At 38.6% G+C, this 23,767-nt stretch overlaps 1 non-coding gene across 1 annotated transcript; it reads right to left on the bottom strand.

The window, feature by feature from the left end:
- Positions 1-11,596: 11,596 nt before the first annotated feature.
- Positions 11,597-11,700, bottom strand: LOC130952166 (small nucleolar RNA R71). Its single transcript, XR_009074347.1, has one exon. It is a non-coding gene; the product is annotated as a small nucleolar RNA R71 (small nucleolar RNA).
- Between the last annotated feature and the right edge of the window lie 12,067 nt (positions 11,701-23,767).

Below are 23,767 nucleotides of genomic sequence, written 5' to 3'. Positions count from 1 at the left end.
TGGGGCCAGAAATGATAGCTGAGACCACTGAACAAGTCAAGAAAATCCGAGATAGGATGCTTACGGCGCAGAGTCGCCAGAAGAGTTACGCCGATCAGAGGCAGAAACCCTTAGAATTTGAGGAAGGAGATCATGTTTTCCTTAAGGTTACTCCAACTACAGGAGTAGGTAGGACGATTAAAGCGAAGAAGTTAAATTCTCGAAACATTGGTCCATTTCAGATCCTGGAGAGGATTGGACTAGTGGCGTATCGGATGGCTCTACCTCCTCATCTTTCGAACCTGCACGACGTATTTCACGTGTCGCAGCTTCGAAAGTACACTCCTGATGCTAGCCATGTGTTGGAACCCGAATTGGTTCAGTTAAGAGAAGATTTGACGCTTCCAGTGGCTCCAGTTAGAATTGATGGTACTAGTATCAAACGGTTGCGTGGAAAAGAGGTTTCATTGGTCAAAGTGGCATGGAGTCGAGGCGGTGTTGAGGAACACACTTGGGAACTTGAGTCGGAGATGCGAACGGATTATCCGCACTTATTCTTAGGTAATTGAATTTGAATTTTGTGGGCAAAATTCCTAATTAGGTGGGTAGAATGTAAGCCCCGGTTAATTAATGGCTAATTAACCCATAAATGAAAATTTATTCTAGAAAGCCAAAAATGTGATTTTTATGGCTTAATATGATAGAGGAGATTGAGACGAGAATTTTGGTAACAATTTTGTGAAATTCGGACCAAGATTGGACCGAACAGGCTAAACCGGGCCAACCGGACCCAAAGTGGGCCCTTGGCCCAACTAAACTAAACCAAAACCCTAGTTTTCAGCACTCTCTCTCCTCATTTGAGACACTCACACACTGAAAATGGAGGCCATGGAGGGAAGAACACTCTCTCAAGTTCTCTCCCTTAGTTGATCTTCAAACCACCATAACTTTTGATCTAGAGCTCCGATTGCTGCACCGTTTGCGGCCACGCTGATGAGCGGATATTTTATACGCTTTTTGGGGTAATTTCGTGTAGATTTTAGCATATTTTAATTAGTTTTCAATAGAATTTTATTAGTTTTTAAGAAAAAATCATATTTCTGGACTTTACTATGAGTTTGTGTGTTTTTCTGTGATTTCAGGTCATTTCTGGCTGAAATTGAGGGAGCTGAACAAAAATCTGATTTAGGCTGAAAAAGGACTACTGATGCTGTTGGATTCTGACCTTCCTGCACTCGGAATGGATTTTTTAGGGCTATAGGAGTCCAATTGTCGCGCGCTCAATTGGGTTGGAAAGTAGACATCCAGGGCTTTCCAGCAATATATAATAGTTCATACTTTACGCGAAGATAGACAACGTAAACTGGCGTTCAACGCCAGTTCCATGTTGTAGATTGGCGTTCAACGCCAGAAACACGTCACGAACCAAAGTTGAACGCCAAAAACACGTTACAACTTGGCATTCAACTCCAGAAACAGCCCAGGCACGTGAGAAGCTTAAGTCTCAGCCCCAGCACACACCAAGTGGGCCCCATAAGTGGATTTCTGCACTATCAATCTTAGTTTACTCATTTTCTGTAAACCTAGGTTACTAGTTTAGTATTTAAACAACTTTTAGAGACTTATTTTGTATCTCATGACATTTTTAGATCTGAAATTTGTACCTTTTGGCAGCATGAGTCTCTAAACCCCATTGTTGGGGGTGAGGAGCTCTACAACGTCTCGATGAATTAATGCAATTATTTCTGTTTTCCATTCAAACATGCTTGTTCCTATCTAAGATGTTCATTCGCGCCTCACTATGAAGAAGGTGATGATCCGTGACACTCATCACCTTCCTCAATCCATGAATGTGTGCCTGACAACCACCTCCATTCTACATCAGATTGAATGAGTATCTCTTAAATTCCTTAATCAGAATCTTCGTGGTATAAGCTAGAATTAATGGCGGCATTCATGAGAATCCGGAAAGTCTAAACCTTGTCTGTGGTATTCCGAGTAGGATTCATGGATTGAATGACTGTGACGAGCTTCAAACTCGCGATTGTTGGGCGTGATGACAAATGCAAAAGAATCAATGGATTCTATTCCGACATGATCGAGAACCAACAGATGATTAGCCGCGCTGTGACAGAGCATTTGGACCATTTTCACTGAGGGGATGGAAAGTAGCCATTGACAATGGTGATGCCCTACATACAGCTTGCCATGGAAGGAGCCTTGCAATTTCTGAAAGTAAGAAAGTAGTATGTTGCAGAGATTCAGAAGACAAAGCATCTCCAAAACTCCAACATATTCTCCATTATTGCACAATAAGTAATTATTTCGCGCTCTTTTATTTTTTTTTAGTAATTCAAACTGATAATTATAATTGATCTCCTGACTAAGAATAATAAAATAACCATAGCTTGCTTCAAGCCAACAATCGACGTGGGATCGACCCTTACTCACGTAAGGTATTACATGGACGACCCAGTGCACTTGCTGGTTAGTTGTGCGGATTGTAAAAGTGTGATTGCAATTTCGTGCAGCAACTTTTTGGCGCCGTTGCCGAGGATTGTTTGAGTTTGAACAACTAAAGGTTTATTTTGTTACTTAGATTAGGAATAGAGTATTGTTGTTATAGAGTCATTAAATTTAAGTCCTTTAATTTCTTTTCAAAAAATTTTTTTTAAAATATTATTTTTCTTTATCAATTTTTAATTTTTTTCGTGGGTTTAGTGTCTTGTTCTAAGTTTGGTGTCAATTGCATATTTTATATTTTCCTTTTAAATTTTCGAAGTTGTGTTCTTTGATCTTTAAGTTGTTCTTGTTTATTTTTCTTGTTTGATCTTTAGTTTTTCTTGTTCTGTGTCTTTTCTTGTTTTTCTTGTGCTTTTCCAAAGCATTAGTCTTCAAAAAGGAATTTATTTAGTTAGTGAAAATACCTCTTCAAAACAAGTGTTACCTTTACTGCCCAATTGGCTAGAGCGTTGGTCTATCTTCTTGGTAATTGGGTATCTTCTGTTTAAAATCTTTTTCAAAAATAATTTTTCTTTGATTGAATCTTGTGCCAAACTTTAAGTTTGGTGTTTTATTGTTAATCTTTTTATAATTTTCGAAAATTTTGTTGAAGTTTTCTAAAAATTTTACGTTTGGTGTTCTTTCTTTTGTTCTTGTTGTTCTTGTGAATCTTCAAAGTGTTCTTGAGTCTTCTTTGTGTTTTGATCTTAAAATTTTTAAGTTTGGTGTTCCTTGGTGTTTTCCCTCCAAAATTTTTGAAAACAAGGAGCATTAGATCTAAAAAATTTAAGTCTTGTGTCTTTGGTGTGTTTTTCTCTTTCATCATAAAATTCAAAATTCAAAAAAAAAATTATCTTTTCTAACTATTTTTAAGCTATAATTTCGAATTTTTTTAGAATTCAGATTTCAATTTCAAAATTTTTCAAATCTTATCCTTTTAAGATAAAGAAAAAAAAATATATATATATAATATATCCCAACCACTTTCTCTCTCCTCACTTTTTCGAAAATCTTCATAAAGTATTTTCAAATTTTTATCATTTTTTATTTTTATTTTTCATTTTATTTTTATTTCGGTTTTTATTTTATTTTATTTTATTATTCCAAAAATCATTTTTTTAAATTAAATAAAATAAATCCAAGTCATCTCCCTTTCTCTATCATGGACCTAAGTGGAAATGAACAGTCCAGAAGGACTCTGGGGTCATATGCTAACCCCACTACTACTTCATATGGGAGTAGTATATGTATACCCTCCATTGGAGTTAGTAATTTTGAGTTGAATCCTCAGCTCATTATCATGGTGTAGCAAAGTTGTCAGTATTCCGGTCTTCCACAGGAAGAACCTACAGAGTTTCTGGCACAGTTTTTACAAATTGCTGACACAGTACATGATAAGAAAGTAGATCAGGATGTCTACAGATTATTACTGTTTCCATTTGCTGTAAAAAATCAAGTTAAGAGGTGGTTAAATAACCAACCTAAAGACAGCATAAAGACATGGAAACAGCTGTCAGAAAAATTCCTGAATCACTATTTCCCTCCAAAACGGATGACACAGCTAAGACTGAGCATCCAAGGCTTTAAACAAGGAGATAATAAATCCCTTTATGATGCCTGGGAGAGATACAGAGAGATGCTAAGAAAATGCCCCTCTGAAATGTTTTCAGAGTGGGTGCAGTTAGACATCTTCTACTATGGGCTTACAGAAAAAGCTCAGATTTCTCTAGACCACTCAGCTGGTGGATCTATACACATGAGAAAGACAATAGAAGAAGCTCAAGAGCTTATTGATACAGTTGCTAGAAATCAGCATCTGTACTTAAACAGTGAACCTTCCATCAACAAAGAGGCTAAAACAATAACTGCTGAACTCAGTCCTGTGGAATAAGTTACTGAATTCAATCAGCAACTGGATTTTCTAACAAAATAGCTGGCCGAATTCAAGGAGATACTACAAGAAACAAGAATGGCTAATATAAATATGAAAGCAGAGTTGAAGCAAACATAACAGCTGTTATCAAAACAAATAACAGAAGAGTGTCAAGCAGTTCAATTAAGAAGTGGAAAAACATTAAAAACCTCACTTCAAGACAGCAGGAAGCCAAGAAATGAGCAAACTAACCAAAATCCCTCTGAGGACAGTAAGAGCCAAGAGAGGAATAATTCTGGCGCTCAAACGCTAGAGAATGGGTGGAAAGCTGGCGTTGAACACCCAAACCATGCTCAGTCCTGGCATTCAACGCCAGAAACAAGCAATGATTTGGCATTTAACGCCCAAAGGGAGCACAGTTCTGGCGTTCAGACGCCAGAAACAAGTAAGGAGTTGGCGTCTAACGCCACTCCAGCTTCCACACCTGGCATTCAAATGCCAGTAGGGGATCAGACACATACAAGTGCTGATAATAACCCATCTAAAATGGCTTCTCAACCCACATCTGTAGGCAATAAATCTGTAGCAACTAAGGTTGAGGAATACAAAGCCAAAATGCCTTATCCTCAGAAACTCCGCCAAGCAGAACAGGATAAGCAATTTTCCCGCTTTGCAGACAATCTCAGGACTCTTGAAATAAAGATTCTGTTTGCAGAGGCACTTGAGCAAATACCCTCTTATGCTAAGTTCATGAAAGAGATCTTAAGTCATAAGAAGGATTGGAGGGAAATTGAAAAAGTTTACCTCACTGAAGAATGCAGTGCAGTCATTCTGAAAAGCTTACCTGAGAAGCTTAAAGATCTGGGAAGCTTTATGATACTATGCACATTAGAAGGTACTTGTACCAAGCAAGCTCTATGTGATCTTGGGGCAAGTATCAACCTAATACCTGCATCTACTATCAAAAAGCTTGGTTTGACTGAAGAAGTCAAACCAACCCGGATATGTCTCCAACTTGCTGATGGCTCCATTAAATACCCATCAGGCGTGATTGAAGACATGATTGTCAAGGTTGGGCCATTTGCCTTTCCTACTGACTTTGTTGTGCTGGAAATGGAGGAGCACAAGAGTGCAACTCTCATTCTAGGAAGACCTTTCCTAGCAACTGGCCGAACCCTTATTGACATCCAAAAAGGGGAAGTAACCCTGAGAGTCAATGAAGATGAGTTCAAGTTGAATGTTGTCAAAGCTATGCAGCATCCAGACACCCCAAATGACTGCATGAGCATTGATATTATTGAGTCTTTGGTAAAAGAGGTCAATATGACTAAGAGTCTCGAATCAGAGCTAGAGGATATCTTTAAAGATGTTTAGCCTGATCTGGAGGAATCAGAGAGAACAATAGAACCTTTGAAAATCCCTCAGGAAGAGGAGAAACCTCCTAAACCCGAGCTCAAACCATTACCACCATCTATGAAATATGCATTTCTGGGAGAAGGTGATACCTTTCCTGTAATTATAAGCTCTACCTTAGAGCCACAGGAAGAGGAAGCACTAATTCAAGTGCTAAAGACACACAAGACAACTCTTGGGTGGTCCATCAGTGATCTTAAGGGCATTAGCCCAGCCAGATGCATGCACAAGATTTTATTGGAGGGTGACGCTAAGCCAGTGGTTCAACCACAAAGGCGGCTGAATCCAGCCATGAAGGAGGTCACTAAATTACTAGAGGCTGGGATTATTTATCCTATTTCTGATAGCCCCTGGGTAAGCCCTGTCCAAGTCGTCCCTAGGAAGGGTGGCATGACAGTGGTTCATAATGAAAAAAATGAACTGGTTCCTACAAGAACAGTTATAGGGTGGCATATGTGTATTGATTACAGAAGGCTCAATACAGCTATCAGAAAGGATCATTTTCCTTTACCATTCATAGACCAGATGCTAGAAAGACTAGCAGGTCATGAATACTACTACTTCCTGGATGGATATCCAAGTTATAATCAAATTGCAGTAGATCCCCAAGATCAAGAGAAAACAGCATTCACATGCCCATCTGGAGTATTTGCATACAGAAGGATGCCATTTAGTCTATGCAATGCACCTGCAACCTTTCAAAGGTGCATGCTTTCTATTTTTTCTGATATGGTGGAAAAATTTCTGGAAGTCTTCATGGATGACTTTTCAGTATTTGGAGACTCATTCAGCTCCTGTCTTGACCATCTAGCACTTGTTCTAAAGAGGTGCCAAGAGACTAACTTAGTTTTAAACTGGGAGAAATATCACTTTATGGTGACTGAAGGAATTGTCCTTGGGCACAACATTTCGAACAAGGTTTGAGGTGGATCAAGCTAAGGTAGAGGTAATTGAAAAATTACCACCACCAGCCAATGTTAAAGCAATCAGAAGCTTTCTGGGGCATGCAGGATTCTATAGGAGGTTTATAAAGGATTTATCAAAAATTGCCAAACCTCTAAGTAATCTGCTAGCTGCTGACACGCCATTTATCTTTGATCAAGAGTGTCTGCAAGCGTTTGAGACTTTGAAAGCTAAGCTGGTCACAGCACCAGTCATCTCTGCACCAGACTAGACATTACCATTTGAATTAATGTGTGATGCCAGTGACCATGCCATTGGTGCAGTGTTGGGACAAAAGCATGACAAGCTTCTGCACGTCATTTATTATGCCAGTCGTGTTCTAAATAACGCACAGAAGAACTACACAACCACAGAAAAAGAGTTACTTGCAGTAGTTTACGCCATTGACATGTTCAGATCCTATTTAGTGGGATCAAAAGTGATTGTGTATACTGACCATGCTGCTCTTAAATATCTACTCACAAAGCAGGATTCAAAACCCAGACTCATCAGATTGGTGTTGCTTCTGCAAGAGTTTGATATAGAAATAAGAGACAGAAAAGGGACAGAGAACCAAGTAGCAGATCACCTGTTCCGAATAGAACCAGTAGAAGGGGCGTCCCCCCTTCTTACTGAGATCTTTGAAAACTTTCCAGATGAGCAACTATTTGCCATTCAGGAAGTGCCATGGTTTGCAGACATTGCAAACTACAAGGCTGTGAGATTCATACCCTAAGAGTACAGTAGGCAGCAATCAAAGAAATTGATCACAGATGCAAAGTACTATCTTTGGGATGAACTATATCTCTTTAAGAGATGTGCAAATGGAGTACTTCGTAGATGTGTGCCTAAAGAAGAAGCACAGAAGATCCTCTGGCACTGCCATGGATCACGGTATGGAGGACATTTTGGAAGTGAGCAAACAGCCACAAAAGTCCTTCAATGTGGCTTCTACTGGCCTACTCTCTATAAAGATTCCCGAGTGTTTGTGTTTAATTGTGACAGTTGCCAAAGATCTGGTAATCTGCCTCACAGTTATGCCATGCCTCAACAAGGGATCTTGGAGATTGAGTTGTTTGATGTATAAGGTATTGACTTCATGGGGCCTTTCCCACCATCATACTCAAACACTTATATTCTGGTAGCAGTGGATTATTGATGAGCGAATAATTTATACGCTTTTTGGCATTGTTTTTAAGTAGTTTTTAGTATGATTTAGTTACTTTTAGGGATGTTTTCATTAGCTTTTATGCTAAATTCACATTTCTGGACTTTACTATGATTTTGTGTGTTTTTCTATGATTTCATGTATTTTCTGGCTGAAATTGAGGGACCTGAGCAAAACTCTGATAGGAGGCTGACAAAGGACTGCTGATGTTGTTGGAATCTGACCTCCCTGCACTCAAAATAAATTTTCTGGAGCTACAGAACTCCAAATGGCGCGCTGTCAACGGAATTGGAAATTAGACATCCAGAGCTTTCCAGCAATATATAATAGTCCATACTTTATTCGTAATTAAAAGACATAAATCGGCGCTCAACGCCAGTTCCATGCTGCATTCTGGAGTCAAACGCCAGAAACACGTCACGAACCAGAGTTGAACGCCCAAAACACGTTACAACTTGGCGTTCAACTCCAAGAGAAGCCTCAGCTCGTGGATAGATCAAGCTCAGCCCAAGCACACACCAAGTGGGCCCCGGAAGTGAATTTCTACATTAATTACTTACTTCTGTAAACCCTAGTAGCTAGTCTAGTATAAATAGGACGTTTTACTATCATATTAGACATCCTGGATCCTGAATTGTATTTTATTGATCCTGTGATCACGTTTAGGGGGCTGGCCAGTCGGCCATGCCTGGACCTCTATCACTTATGTATTTTCAATGGTGGAGTTTCTACACACCATAGATTAAGGGTGTGGAGCTCTGTTGTACCTCAAGTTTTAATGCAAGTACTACTATTTTCTATTCAATTCCGCTTGTCTTATTCTAAGATATTTGTTGCACTTCAACTTGATGAATGTGATGATCCGTGACACTCATCATCATTCTCACCTATGAACGCGTGACTGACAACCATTTCCGTTCTACCTTAGACCGGGCGCATATCTCTTGGATTCCTTAATCAGAATCTTCGTGGTATAAGCTAGAATTGATGGCGGCATTCATGGGAATCCGGAAAGTCTAACCTTGTCTGTGGTATTCCGAGTAGGATTCTAGGATTGAATGACTGTGACGAGCTTCAAACTCGCGATTGCTGGGCGTGATGACAAACGCAAAAGAATCAAGGGATTCTATTCCAACATGATTGAGAACCGACAGATGATTAGCCGTGCTGTGACAGAGCATTTTGACCATTTTCACTGAGAGGATGGGATGTAGCCATTGACAACGGTGATGCCCTACATATAGCTTGCCATGGAAAGGAATAAGAAGGATTGAAGGAAGACAGTAGGAAATCAGAGATCCAACAGGGACAAGCACCTCCACGCACTTATCTGAAATTCCCACAAATGAATTTACATAAGTATTTCTATCCTTTATTATTTAATTAAGTATCTCTTTATATTTTCCGAAAACCACTATCAATTTGAATCCACCTGACTGAGATTTACAAGGTGACCATAGCTTGCTTCATACCAACAATCTCTGTGGGATCGACCCTTACTCACGTAAGGTATTACTTGGACGACCCAGTACACCTGATGGTTAGTTGTGCGGAATTATGACAAAGTGTGATTCATGTTTAAGAGCACCAAGTCTTTGGAGCCATTGTTGATGATCACAATTTTGCCTATCAAGTTTTTGGCGCCGTTGCCGGGGATTGTTCGAGTTTGGACAACTGACGGTTCATCTTGTTGCTCAGATCAGGTAATTTTCTTTTTGTTTTAATTTCAAAAATTTTTCAAAAAAATCTTTCAAAATTTTTTTTCTCTTTTTCGTTTTCCTAAAGAATATTTTCTAAAAAAAATAATAAAAATACAAAAAAATCATAAAATCATAAAAACCAAAAATATTGTGTTTCGTGTTTGAGTCTTGAGTCAATTTTTAAGTTTGGTGTCAATTGCATGCTTTAAAAATATTTCTTGCATTTTTCGAAAATTCATGCATTCATAGTGTTCTTCGTGATCTTCAAGTTGTTCTTGGTAAGTCTTCTTGTTTGATCTTGATGTTTTCTTGTTTTGTGTCTTTTATTGTTTTTCATGTGCATTTTTGCATTCATAGTATCCATGCATTAAAGATTTCTAAGTTTGGTGTCTTGCATGTTTTCTTTGCATCAAAAATTTTTCAAAAATATGTTCTTGATGTTCGTCATGATCTTCAAAGTGTTCTTGGTGTTCATCTTGACATTCATAGTGTTCTTGCATGCATCATGTGTTTTGATTCATAATTTTCATGTTGTGAGTCATTTTTATGTTTTTCTCTCTCATAATTAAAATCAAAAAAATATATTTTCCTTGTTTTTCTCATAAATTTCGAAATTTTGGGTTGACTTAGTCAAAAAAATTTTTAAAATTAGTTATTTCTTGTTAGTCAAGTCAAAATTTCAAATTTAAAAATCTTATCTTTTCAAAATCTTTTTCAAAAATCAATTCTTTTTTATTTTTTATTTATTTTCGAATTTTTTATTTTAATTTTTCAAAAATATTTTTCTTAATTTTATTTCAAAATTTTTGAAAATTTACTAACAATTAATGTGATTGATTCAAAAATTTGAAGTTTGTTACTTTCTTGTTAAGAAATGTTCAATCTTTGAATTCTAGAATCATATCTTGTAGTTTCTTGTTAATCAAGTAATCAATTTTAATTTTAAAAATAAAATCTTTTTAATCATATCTGTTATATCATATCTTTTTCAATTTTTTTGATTTCAAAATATATTATCTTATCTTCTTATCTTCTTATCTTTTCAAATTTGATTTTCAAATTTTTTTCAATTAACTAGCTAACTTTTTGTTTGTTTCTTATCTTTTTCAAAACAACTTAACTACTTCTCCCTCTCTAATTTTCGAAAATATCTCCCCCTTTTTCAAAATTATTCTTAAATTAATTAATTGTTTCAATTTTTAATTTTAATTTTATTTCTTATCTTAATTCTCGAAAATTATTAACTCCTTTTCAAAAATTATTTTCGAAATCCTTTCCCTCTCCTCTTCTTCTATTTATTTATTTAATTTATTAATATTTCTCTTCACCTCTCTTCATCTCAAATCACTACCCCTATCCTCACCCTTCTGTTTGGATTCTCCTTTCTTTATTCCCTTTCTTCTTCTACTAATAATAAGGAACCTCTTTACTGTGACATAGATGATTCCTCTTCTCTTCTTTTCTTGTTCTCTTCTCTTTCATATGAGCAGGAACAAGGAAAAAGGCATTCTTGTTGAAGCTGACCCTGAACCTGAAAGGACTCTGAAGAGGAAACTAAGAGAAGCCAAATTACAATAATCCAGAGACAACCTTACTGAAATTTTCGAACAAGAGAAGGAGATGGCAGCCAAACCTAACAACAATAATGCAAGGAGGATGCTTGGTAATTATACTACACCTACTTCCATGTTTGATGGAAGAAGCATCTCAATTCTTGCCATTGGAGCAAACAATTTTGAGCTGAAACATCAATTAGTTGCTCTAATGCAACAGAACTACAAGTTTCATGGACTTCCATCAGAAGATCCCTATCAGTTCTTGACTAAGTTCTTGTAGATCTTTGAGACTGTTAAGACTAATGGAGTAGATCCTGAAGTCTACAGGATCATGCTTTTCCCTTTTGCTGTAAGAGACAGAGCTAGAGCATGGTTGGACTCTCAACCTAAAGATAGCCTGGACTCCTGGGATAAGCTGGTCACAGCCTTCTTGGCTAAGTTCTTTCCTCCTCAAAAGCTGAGCAAGCTTAGAGTGGATGTTCAGACCTTCAAACAAAAAGATGGTGAATCCCTCTATGAAGCTTGGGAAAGATACAAGCAGATGACCAAAAGATGTCCTTCTGACATATTTTTAAAATGGACCATGATAGATATATTCTATTATGGTCTATCTGAGTTCTCTAAGATGTCACTGGACCATTCTATAGGTGGATCCATTCACCTAAAGAAAACGCCTGCAGAAGCTCAAGAACTTATTGACATGGTTGCAAATAACCAGTTCATGTACACTTCTGAGAGGAATTCCGTGAATAATGGGACGCCTCAAAGGAAGGGAGTTCTTGAAATTGATGCTCTGAATGCCATATTGGCTCAGAACAAAATGTTGACTCAGCAAGTCAACATGATTTCTCAAAGTCTGAATGGATGGCAAAATGCATCCAACAGTACTAAAGAGGCATCTTCTGAAGAAGAAGCTTATGATCCTGAGAACTCTGTAATGGCAGAGGTAAATTACATGGGTGAATCTTATGGAAACACCTATAACTCATCATGGAGAAATCACTCAAATTTCTCATGGAAGGATCAACAAAGGCCTCAACTAGGCTTTAATAATGGTGGAAGAAATAGGTTTAGCAATAGCAAGCCTTTTCCATCATCTTCTCAGCAACAGACAGAGAATTCTGAACAGAGCACCTTTAACTTATCAAACATAGTCTCTGATCTGTCTAAAGCCACTTTAAGTTTCATGAGTGAAATAAGGTCCTACATTAGAAATTTGGAGGCATAAGTAGGCCAGCTGAGTAAGAAAGTCACTAAAACTCCTCCTAGAACTCTCCCAAGCAATACAGAAGAGAATCCAAAGAGAGAGTGCAAGGCCATTGATATAGTCAATATGGCCGAATGCAAGGAGGAAGGGGAGGATGTGAATCCCAATGAGGAAGACCTCATGGGACGTCTCCCAACTAAGAAGGTGTTCCCTATTGAGGACCCAAAGGAATCTGAGGCTCATATAGGAGAGGATGAAGATGTAACTGGAGAGCAAGTTGCTCAATATCTAGCAGCCATCATGAAGCTAAATGCCAAGTTATTTGATAATGAGAGGAAGCATGAACAGCAACAGAGCCCCACAATCAAACTCTAAGTTTGATGTTGGGAGGCCACAACCAAACTCTAAGTTTGGTGTTGAACCCCCAATTCAAACTCTAAGTTCGTTGTTGGGAGGTCCCAACAATGCTCTGAACATCTATGAAGCTCCATGAGAGCTCACTGTCAAGCTATTGACATTAAAGAAGCGCTTATTGGGAGGCAACCCAATTTTTATTTATCTAATTTTATTTTTCTTTTTATTTTTCTTTTATGTTTTATTAGGTTCATGATCATGTGGAGTCACAAAAAATATTAAAATTAAAAATAGAATCAAAAACAGTAGAAGAAAAATCACACCCTGGAGGAAGGACCTACTGGCGTTTAAACGCCAGTAAGGGGCATCTGGCTGGCGTTCAACGCCAGAACAGAGCATGGATCTGGCGTTGAACGCCAGAAACAAGCATGGAACTGGCATTCAACGCAAGAAACATGCTGCACATGGGTGTTAAACGCCCAGAACATGCATCACTTCAGCGTTTAAACGCCAAAATTGCATGCAAAGGCATTTTACATGCCTAATTGGTGCAGGGATGTAAATCCTTGACACCTCAGGATCTGTGGACCCCACAGGATCATCTCAGGATTTGTAGACCCCACAGGATCCCCACCTACCTCAACTCACCCTCTCTCTTCTTCACCAATCACCTCAATCTCTCTTCCCCATCACCTCTTCACCACTCACATCCATCCATCTCTTCCCCACCCAATCCCACCCATATGGCCGAAACATACACATCTCTCCCTCTCCTCCAAATCTTCTTCTCCTTCCATTCTTTCTTCTTTGCTCGAGGGCGAGCAATATTCTAAGTTTGGTGTGGTAAAAGCGTAGCTTTTTTTATTTTTCCATAACCATTGATGGTACCTAAGGCCAGAGAAACCTCAAAAAAAAAGAGAGAAAAGGGAAGACAAAAAAAGTTTTCCCCTTTCGAGTCATAGGAGATGGAGAGATTCATCTCAAGGGTCCATAGCTCAGTAGAAGAGCATTTGACTGCACATCAAGAGAGCATGAGAAATTCCCTCATCAAGAAATCCCTGAGATACCTCAGGTGATACATGTTCCTCCACATAATTATTGGAAGCAACTAAGGATAGGAACACCAAAATCACTAGGGATCATGCAACAGAAGCAAGGAAGAGACATAAAGGAGCTCAAAAAGCACCATTGGACCTTCAAAAGGCGCCACCCTCACTAAGGTGGACTCATTCCTTAACTTCCTTGTTCGTATCTCTCTGTTTTTCGGTTTTTCATGTTACATGTTTATCTATGTGTCTCTACTTCATGATCATTAGTATGTAGTAACTATGTCTTAAAGCTATGAATAAATTCCATAAATCCTTCACCTCTCTTAAATGAAAAATTTTTTTAATTCAAAAGAACAAGAAGTACATAAATTTCAAAAATTGTCCTTGAATTTAGTTTAATTATATTGATGTGGTGACAATACCTTTTGTTTTCTAAATGAATGCTTAAACAGTGCATATTTTTTATCTTGTTGTTTATGAATGTTAAAATTGTTGGCTCTTGAAAGAATGATAAAAAAGAGAAATGTTATTGACGATCTGAGAAATCATAAAATTGATTCTTGAAGCAAGAAAAAGCAGTGAATAGCAAAAGCTTGCGAAAAAAAATTTATAAAGAAAAAAAAAGCAAGCAGAAAAAGCCAATAGCCCTTAAAACCAAAAGGCAAGGTTAAAAAGGATCCAAGGCTTTGAGCATCAATGGATAGGAGGGCCCAAGGAAATAAAATCCAGGCCTAATCGGCTAAATCAAGCTATCCCTAACCATGTGCTTGTGGCATGCAGGTCCAAGCGAAAAGCTTGAGACTGAGTGGTTAAAGTCATGATCCAAAGCAAAAAGAGTGTGCTTAAGAACTCTGGACACCTCTAACTAGGGACTTTAGCAAAGCTGAGTCACAATCTGAAAAGGTTCACCCAGCTATGTGTTTGTGGCATTTATGTATCTGGTGGTAATACTGGAAAACAAAGTGCTTAGGGTCACGGCCAATACTCATAAAAGTAGCTGTGTTCAAGAATCAACATACTTAACTAGGAGAATCAATAACACTATCTGAAATTCTAAGTTCCTAGAGATGCCAATCATTCTAAACATCAAAGGAAAAAGTGAGATGCCAAAACTGTCCAGAAGCAAAAAGCTACAAGTCCCGCTCATCTAATTAGAACTAATATTCATTGATATTTTGGGATTTATAGTATATTCTCTTCTTTTTATCCTAATTGATTTCCAGTTGCTTAGGGACAAGCAACAATTTAAGTTTGGTGTTGTGTTGAGCGGATAATTTATACGCTTTTTGGCATTGTTTTTAGGTAGTTTTTAGTATGATCTAGTTACTTTTAGGGATGTTTTCATTAGTTTTTATGCTAAATCCACATTTCTGGACTTTACTATGAGTTTGTGTGTTTTTCTGTGATTTCAGGTATTTTCTGGCTGAAATTGAGGGACCTGAGCAAAACTCTGATAGGAGGCTGACAAAGGATTGCTGATGTTGTTGGAATCTGACCTCCCTGCACTTAAAATGGATTTTCTGGAGCTACAGAACTCCAAATGGTGCGCTGTCAACGGAATTGGAAATTAGACATCCAGATCTTTCCAGCAATATATAATAGTCCATACTTTATTCGTAATTAGAAGACATAAATCAGCGCTCAACGCCAGTTCCATGCAGCATTCTGGAGTCAAACGCCAAAAACACGTCACGAACCAGAGTTGAACGCCCAAAACTCGTTACAACTTGGCGTTCAACTCCAAGAGAAGCCTCAGCTCGTGGATAGATCAAGCTCAGCCCAAGCACACACCAAGTGGGCCCCGGAAGTGAATTTCTGCATTAATTACTTACTTCTGTAAACCCTAGTAGCTAGTCTAGTATAAATAGGACGTTTTACTATCATATTAGACATCCTGGATCCTGAATTGTATTTTATTGATCCTGTGATCACGTTTATCACTTATGTATTTTCAACGGTGGAGTTTCTACACACCATAGATTAAGGGTGTGGAGCTCTGCAGTACCTCAAGTTTTAATGCAAGTACTACTATTTTCTATTCAATTCCGCTTGTCTTATTCTAAGATATTCGTTGCACTTCAACTTGATGAATGTGATGATCCGTGACACTCATCATCATTCTCACCTATGAACGCATGACTGACAACCACTTCCGTTCTACCTTAGACCGGGCGCATATCTCTTGGATTCCTTAATCAGAATCTTCGTGGTATAAGCTAGAATTGATGGCGGCATTCATGGGAATCCGGAAAGTCTAACCTTGTCTGTGGTATTCCGAGTAGGATTCCGGGATTGAATGACTGTGACGAGCTTCAAACTTGCGATTGCTAGGCGTGATGACAAACGCAAAAGAATCAAGAGATTCTATTCCAACATGATCGAGAACCGATAGATGATTAGCCGTGCTGTGACAGAGCATTTTGACCATTTTCACTGAGAGGATGGGATGTAGCCATTGACAACGATGATGCCCTATATATAGCTTGCCATGGAAAGGAATAAGAAGGATTGAAGGAAGACAGTAGGAAATCAGAGATCCAACAGGGACAAGCACCTCCACGCACTTATCTGAAATTCCCACTAATGAATTTACATAAGTATTTCTATCCTTTATTATTTAATTAAGTATCTCTTTATATTTTCCGAAAACCGCTATCAATTTGAATCCACCTGACTGAGATTTACAAGGTGACCATAGCTTGCTTCATACCAACAATCTCTGTGGGATCGACCCTTTCTCACGTAAGGTATTACTTGGACGACCCAGTACACTTGCTGGTTAGTTGTGCGGAATTATGACAAAGTGTGATTCATGTTTAAGAGCACCAAGTCTTTGGCGCCATTGTTGATGATCACAATTTCGTCCACCAATTATGTATCCAAATGGGTGGAAGCTATTGCAACACCCACTAATGACACTAAGACAGTGTAATTACTTCAAAACTTCCCTAGATGTAGTGAATCTAAGAGGGAAGCAGATACTAGTCACTGAAGAAGCAATTGAGGACATTCTACAGCTCCCACCCAAGTCCGATCTGCCTGATGGTTACAAAAAGGCTGAGGAGGACATGCGTTTCTTGAGGTTTGATTGGGATACTGTCAAGGCAAGGATAGCCCTTGACCCGACTGTTCCGTGGGAAATGGGTCAGGATACCACCATGCCTAAGGGAATCAAGCGGATTTACTTAAATGATGAGGCTCGGCTATGGCACCAGATCTTGAGCAACTATGTTATGCCAAGTACCCATGAGACAGAGATACCGGCCGCTATGATCACCCTCCTTTGGTGTGTGATGGAGGGTAAGGACCTGTACCTGCCACGTTTTATCCGGTCCTACATGGCCAGGGTCCACGTCCGAGGCACTCTTCCGTTTCCCTATTTGGTTACCCAGCTGGGCCGTCGAGCTGACGTGCCTTGGGAGGATGCCGATGAGAAGCCACCGACTGCAGACCGCTGGAAGATTATTCCTCACAGTAGGAACTTTCTAGCTTTGGGCTACAGACCCCTACCCTTCACTGCTACTGATGAGACAGCCACACCTTCCGCTGGTCCTTCTTCCTCCACAGCTACCCCTGCTACCACTACTGCACCTCCACCTGCCTCAGAGCCCGTTTATCACCTAGTGCACCACTTGTTTCAGCAGCTAGACAAGATAGAGCGCCGCAACCGGCGCCGTATGAGAGATCTGAGCGTCGCAGCCGACGGCGCTATGAGCACCTGAAGCTGTTGATACGTTCTGGCGGCAACATTCCCTCCGAGCCTGACACACCATCAGAGCCATCTGAGGAGGAGGCGGATGAGCACGAGGAGGAGACCCATCCACAGAGCGAGACTGCGTAGGCAGGCACAGAGCACACTGCACCACAGCAGGAGGTCCCACATCAGATCCAGGTTGCAGATCCAGAGATCCCTATTCAGTCAGCACCTCCTCTGCAGCAGACAGATCCTCCGACCACCACCACAGAGACTCTAGCTATCCACCCTACCAGTGATGACACCCCTTCACACCCAGCCCTCGATGCTTTATTTTAAGTGTGGGGAGGCCGCCATCTCAGGCATACTATTTTGGTGAACCACTACAGACCCTTCTTTTTTTTTATTTTGGCTATTTTTCTGTATTTTTCTCTTTATTTTTATTTTTATTTTTATTTTCTGAGTACTTATACATTGCTACTTTCATGTATTTTTACTCTATTTCTGCATTTTGCACTTTAGTTCATATTTTAGCCATTTAATTTAGTTTGCAGTTCTAACTTATTAGCTATAGAGTATGTGGATTAATTAGTATAGTTTACCCTTTGGCATATAATAGTTTAATTTGATTAGAATAAAAGGAGTAGACTAGGAAATTTAAACAAGATCAAAACAATCCATACACTTTGTATACAAAGTATTACATCATGTAGTTAAGTTAACAACATTTTATCAAGGAGGAACACAAACTTTAAAGCCATTCAATATATTTTACATTGAGTATAATGGGAACTCTTGATTTCTACTTGCATGACATACTTAAGTGATACATGATTTATGAGTTTGAGAACATACAACTTGTGAGTTTTGAGCTTAATTGTATGGTTACATTTAAACCATAATATTTTATTCTTATTTGTTCCACCCTTCTTTTTTATTCTGGTGTTCTTTACTTTGTTTTAATCTATATGTCTAGTTATAGAATATAGATACATACCAAGAAAGTGATTGAGGCCTTGTTTGATTTTAACTCACTATCCCAAATAAAGCCTACCTTTTATGCCATCCTTATTAGCCCCCTTGAGCCTTTTAATCCCCTCTTGTTCTATAACCACAATTACTAGCCTTAAGCAGAAAAACAAATTAAAAATCCCAAGTTGAATCCTTGGTTAGCTTAAGATAGAAATTGTGTAATTAATTAAGTGTGGGAAAACTTTATAGGAACATGGATGATAGAAACAAAGGTAGAGAAGTTGAAAAGAGTAAAAATGTTTTGGGAAGCATGCTCATGTGAAATTATAATAATTAATTACCATGTGCATTAATATATATATATATATATATATATATATATATATATATATATATATGCAAATTAAAAGCAAATGCACATGGAGCAAATATTAAAACTAATATATGAGCATGTAACATAAAAAGTGGGAATTATGGGAAAATAGGTAAAGAAGCTTTACTTTAGAAATTATGTATGTTAGGTGAGATCTTAGACTAATTAAGGATTCACTTATTAAAGACCTCATGATTTTTGGTATGTCTATATTTTATAATTGTTGATTGGTTATATGAAGAACAAAGTTATAGAAAGTAAGGATAAAAAGAAGAATAGAGTGATTAACCCAATAAACACTGAGTGACTAGAGAGTAAACACAAAATTCAGTGAGGGTTCACTAACTCATTAACATATATCTCTGCTTAAATTACTAATTGTCTTGCAAGTTTATAAAATGTTTTTCTCTCCCATCTCAATTGTAAAAGTGCTATATCATTATCTAAGGTTAGCTATATATATATATGATTCCTTGAGAATGTGAATTGATTTAACTACATGTAAGCTTTATATATGAGTGAATAAAATTAGAATTGCATCATGCATTTAGTTAGTTGCATTTAGATTAGAATTGCATTGCATGGCATTCAACCACTTCAACCTTACTTCTTACCTTGGACATAGCATGAGGACATGCTATTACTTAAGTGTGGGGAGGTTGATAAACCCATATTTTGTGATATATTCTGTGCTTAGTTTGAGTGATTTATTCGATCATTCACCCACTTATTCATATTAATTGCATAGTTTTACTTTCCCTTCCTTATTATGTGATGTATGTGAAAAACATGTTTCCTATGCTTTAGAATTAATTATTTTAATTACCTTTATTTCCATTCGATGCCATAATTAGTGTGTTGAGTAGTTTCAGATCTTCTAAGGCAGGAATGACTTAAAGGATGGAAAAGGGAACATACAAAAGTGGAAGGAAAGCGTGAAACGGAGTTTTTGGAGAAACTGGCATCCACGCGACCGCATGGACAACGCGACCGCATGGACGACGCGACCGCGTGCCAAGAGCGAAGAAGCAGCGACGCGGCCGCATGACTGACGCAACCGCGCGCCTAAAGAAGAACACCTATGACGCGGCCGCATGACTGATGCGACCGCGCGACAAAGAAAACTCCAATCGACGCGACCGCGTGACCCACGCGGACGCGTGACAGAGGCCACGCACCAGAAATTGCAGAAAACACTCATAGCGGATTCTGAAGCCCTTTTTGGCCCAAATCCAAGTCCAGAAGGCATAGACCAGAGGTTATGAAGTGTGGGAATGCATCCATTCAGGGAATCCATCCGCATTTTTAGTTACCTTCCATGATTTAGGTTTAGTTGGAGAGAGGTTCTCTCCTCTCTCTTTAGGATTAGGATTTAGGATTTAGGACTTCTCTTAGTTTTAGGAGTGACTCTCAATCCCAGGTTCAATGTTCTTTTACTCTATGTTATTTCTTATTTTCAGACATTTGAATGCTTGCTTATATTAGTTATGTTGCCTATTTGGCCTATGCCACTTTCATGATGATTTTCTTATTTAATGATATTTGAGGTATTTCAGTTTAATATTGCTTTATTTACTTATGCCATTGATTCTTCCCAATCTGAAGACGCTTTTATTCCAGTAGATTTAATTTCCTTCCTTTTGGTCTTGGTTAAGAAATCAATAACTCAGGAGTTATCTTAGCTCAAGATAATTGATAACAGTTATCTTTGCTAATTGAACTGAACTTCAATAATCCCAACCTTTTCTTAGGAAATAAATAGGATTCGAAGGTCTAACTAATTAGTCCCTTGACTTTCCTTTGCTCTAGCAAAGGTCAACTAAGTGGAATTAAGATTCAACTTTCATTATTATTGCTAAGAATAACAAAGTCTGGACTTCCAATTTCTCATACCTTGCCAAAAGTTTCCTTTGCAGTATTTATTTATTCTAATTGCTATTTAAATTAATTACCATATTCACTCCTCATTCTTGAAACCCCAAATTTACAATCTCCATAACCCATAATAAGAACATACTTCCCTACAATTCCTTGAGAAGACGACCCGAGGTTTAAATACTTCGGTTATCAATTTATTTAGGGGTTTGTTACTTGTGACAACCAAAACGTCTGTATGAAAGGACTTTTGTTGGTTTAGAAGCTATACTTGCAACGGGAATTTATTCTGAATTCTAGACCACGCAAAAGTTCTCTCATCAGTAAGCCACATTTTTCTCTTCGAATTTCCAGCCTTGTTTTCGAGTTTCATGAGCAAAAATGTTGAGATTTTGGGCTCTTTGATGTTATAGGACCCAACTCTCTTGAAGGAGAAGATTAATCTTGCCTCCTTGGACCTTGAGTGTGGTAAGATTCTCAACCCTAGTGTAATTTATTGTTCTATGATGTTTGGGTATTGAGATGTTGTGTATGGGTATGATGATTGTGGCTTAGGTTGTGTGTATGTGAATATTGGGGCTTGATTGAGATCTTGGATAGTTTGCAAAGAGATTTTTGGTAGTAAAAATTTGTGCTTAGAGGTGTTAAGACCTAGAGGGCTTGTGGACAAGTGGTTTGGAAGTGCTCCGGTTGAGCTTGAGAAATCGGCTAAGGTATGGTCTCAGTTTTTCGTATCTAATATGTAATGTGATAGGAAATACTTAGGCTAGAGGCCCTAAGATAGGCATTGAATTATTGATGTTGTTGAATGGTTGAGATATATGATATGGTCATATATGTGATGATGATTATTGATGCCTTGATGGTATGATGTATGAGAATTATGCATGTTGTGATATATGCTTGATGAGTAATTGAGGTTGAACTGTGGGTGACACCATGTTGATGGTGAGTATGATATTGAGTATGTGTAATGATGGTTAATTGGAAATGGTATTATTGGAAATTGGGATGAGAAAGTATGTATGGCATGTTTATGTGTTGTCTCTTAGCCATTTAATTGAGAAGTGTTAAATTAGTGGGGTGATGCTTTGTGAATTGTGGTGAAGTGTTGATGTGTTAGTTAAGGAGGCTTGATGTTGATTTTGGTACATTTTGATTGATTTCAAAAAGGGTTGAAATTGGCATGTTTTGGTTGATTTTGAAAAGAGTTAAAAATGGCTTGCTTTGAAAATGGCACATTGTGGTTTTGTATGAAAACAAGGTTTCTGGGCATAATTTGACGGGACATAACTTGGACTACGAATCCCCGTTTTGTACCAAACTTGTTTAGAAATGAAATTGGATCCGGGATGTCCATGCCGTTCGAAGAACGGGCGAAAAATGATTTAAAATGAGAAAGTTATGTCCATCGGAAGATTGGGGATTGAATCTGTGAATTCTGCAACTTTTAACTTAGAAAATTTTTAGCAGAATGATCCCCCACGCGTAGGCGGACTTGGCGCGTGCGCGTCGTTCTTCGAGAAGGCACCATCCACGCGTGCGCATGGTGTGCGCGGGCGCGTCGATGTGCTGCACCAAATGCCAAGCCTTTTTCCCGAGAGTTATGCCAGAATTGTGCCAGTTTTGTGCCTGGGGCACAAAAGTAACCGCACGTACGCGTGGCTGACGCGTGCGCGTCGTTTAACAATTTTTCAATCTGCGCGTCCGTGTGTATGACACTTGCGCGTCGATGAGTTTTGTGGCCATCCATGCGTGCGCGTGGAGTGCGCGTGCTCGTGGCCCTGTTTTCATCCCAAAGTTGATTTTTGAGTTTTAAAAGCTAAATTTCATACTTCTAAGCCTCCTATCTCACCACTTGGGTCTTAAATCATTATGATATGCCTAGCAATGAGAAAAGGAGCTAGGGGATATGGTAACTTGCGAGTGAAGCAAGGGAAAAATGAATGATCAATGAGTATCAAAGATGATTATGTGAGAGGCGGAGGATGGCGGTGGAAGTGCTTGTTATGCCATGGGCCGAAAGGCCGTAATTGTTAATAAAATGGTTGGTTATGGATTTAACCATGAGCCGGATGGCTGGTTATGGATTTAACCGTGAGCCGGATGACTGGTTATGGATTTAACCATGAGCCGGATGGCTGGATTATTGCCGTGTTACGGTGAAGCCATGATTATGGATAAGAATAAATGCATATATGTTGTTGAATGAATTGTGAATGTGGCACTTCCACTATCGGAGATGAGAGGTTCCCTGGGAGAAAGTAGTGGCTAAGCACCACATGCTCCAGGTTGAGACTCGAAGCTCTTTTGACCTATGTCGTCAGGGTGGCCGGGCACTGTGAAAGCCCCGGATGAGCTCACCCCTATAAATATTCACCAATGAGGGTGATGGATATTGATCATGATTATGATCAAATTTATATTGAGTATAACTCGAGTTGGGGAGACACGACAGAGGGACAGTCCAATGGTTAGCTACCAGGACTTGTCGGGTTAGCTCTATAACCGACAGATGATATCATTGGCCATTAGGGACAGGCATTCATCATATACATACTATGTGAATTATTTGAGATTGCCTATTTGACTGCATATTACTTGCTATTTGTCTAAATGCCTTATTTGTTCCTATTTGTATATCTCTTGTCTATTATAACTGTGCTTGCTACATTATACTCCTGCTGGTGGTTGGGAGGTCTGAAGGAATTGGAAAGGGAAGCGTTAGTTAGACTGAAGAATCTTTAGTCAGATGCCCTTTATGGTTTAGCTTGTTTATAAGCTTTGATTTTATCTGGAGGGAGTTCTAAGGTTGTCTTTGGCTTTCCTCTATTGTTATATATTATATATGTGGAAGTTGTTACCATGCTGGGAACCTTTGGTTCTCACCCATAAGGATTTTGTGGTTTTCAGATGCAGGACGTGAGGTTTCTCGCTAAGGCATGCTGGAGACTTCTGGATTAGCAAAAATCCTTTGTTCTCGGGACTCTGTTTTGATTCATATGTTTTGTTTAGATACTTTTATCTCCATTAAATAATACAAACTGTGATGACTCCTCTTATAGGAGATTTTGGAGAATAGGTTTTCTGTATTTGTGTCCCTTTGGGTT

The sequence above is a fragment of the Arachis stenosperma genome, chromosome 9 (genome assembly GCF_014773155.1).
Source record: "Arachis stenosperma cultivar V10309 chromosome 9, arast.V10309.gnm1.PFL2, whole genome shotgun sequence".
Classification (NCBI taxonomy): Eukaryota; Viridiplantae; Streptophyta; class Magnoliopsida; order Fabales; family Fabaceae; genus Arachis; species Arachis stenosperma.
This window is presented reverse-complemented; position numbering and strand designations above follow the sequence as displayed.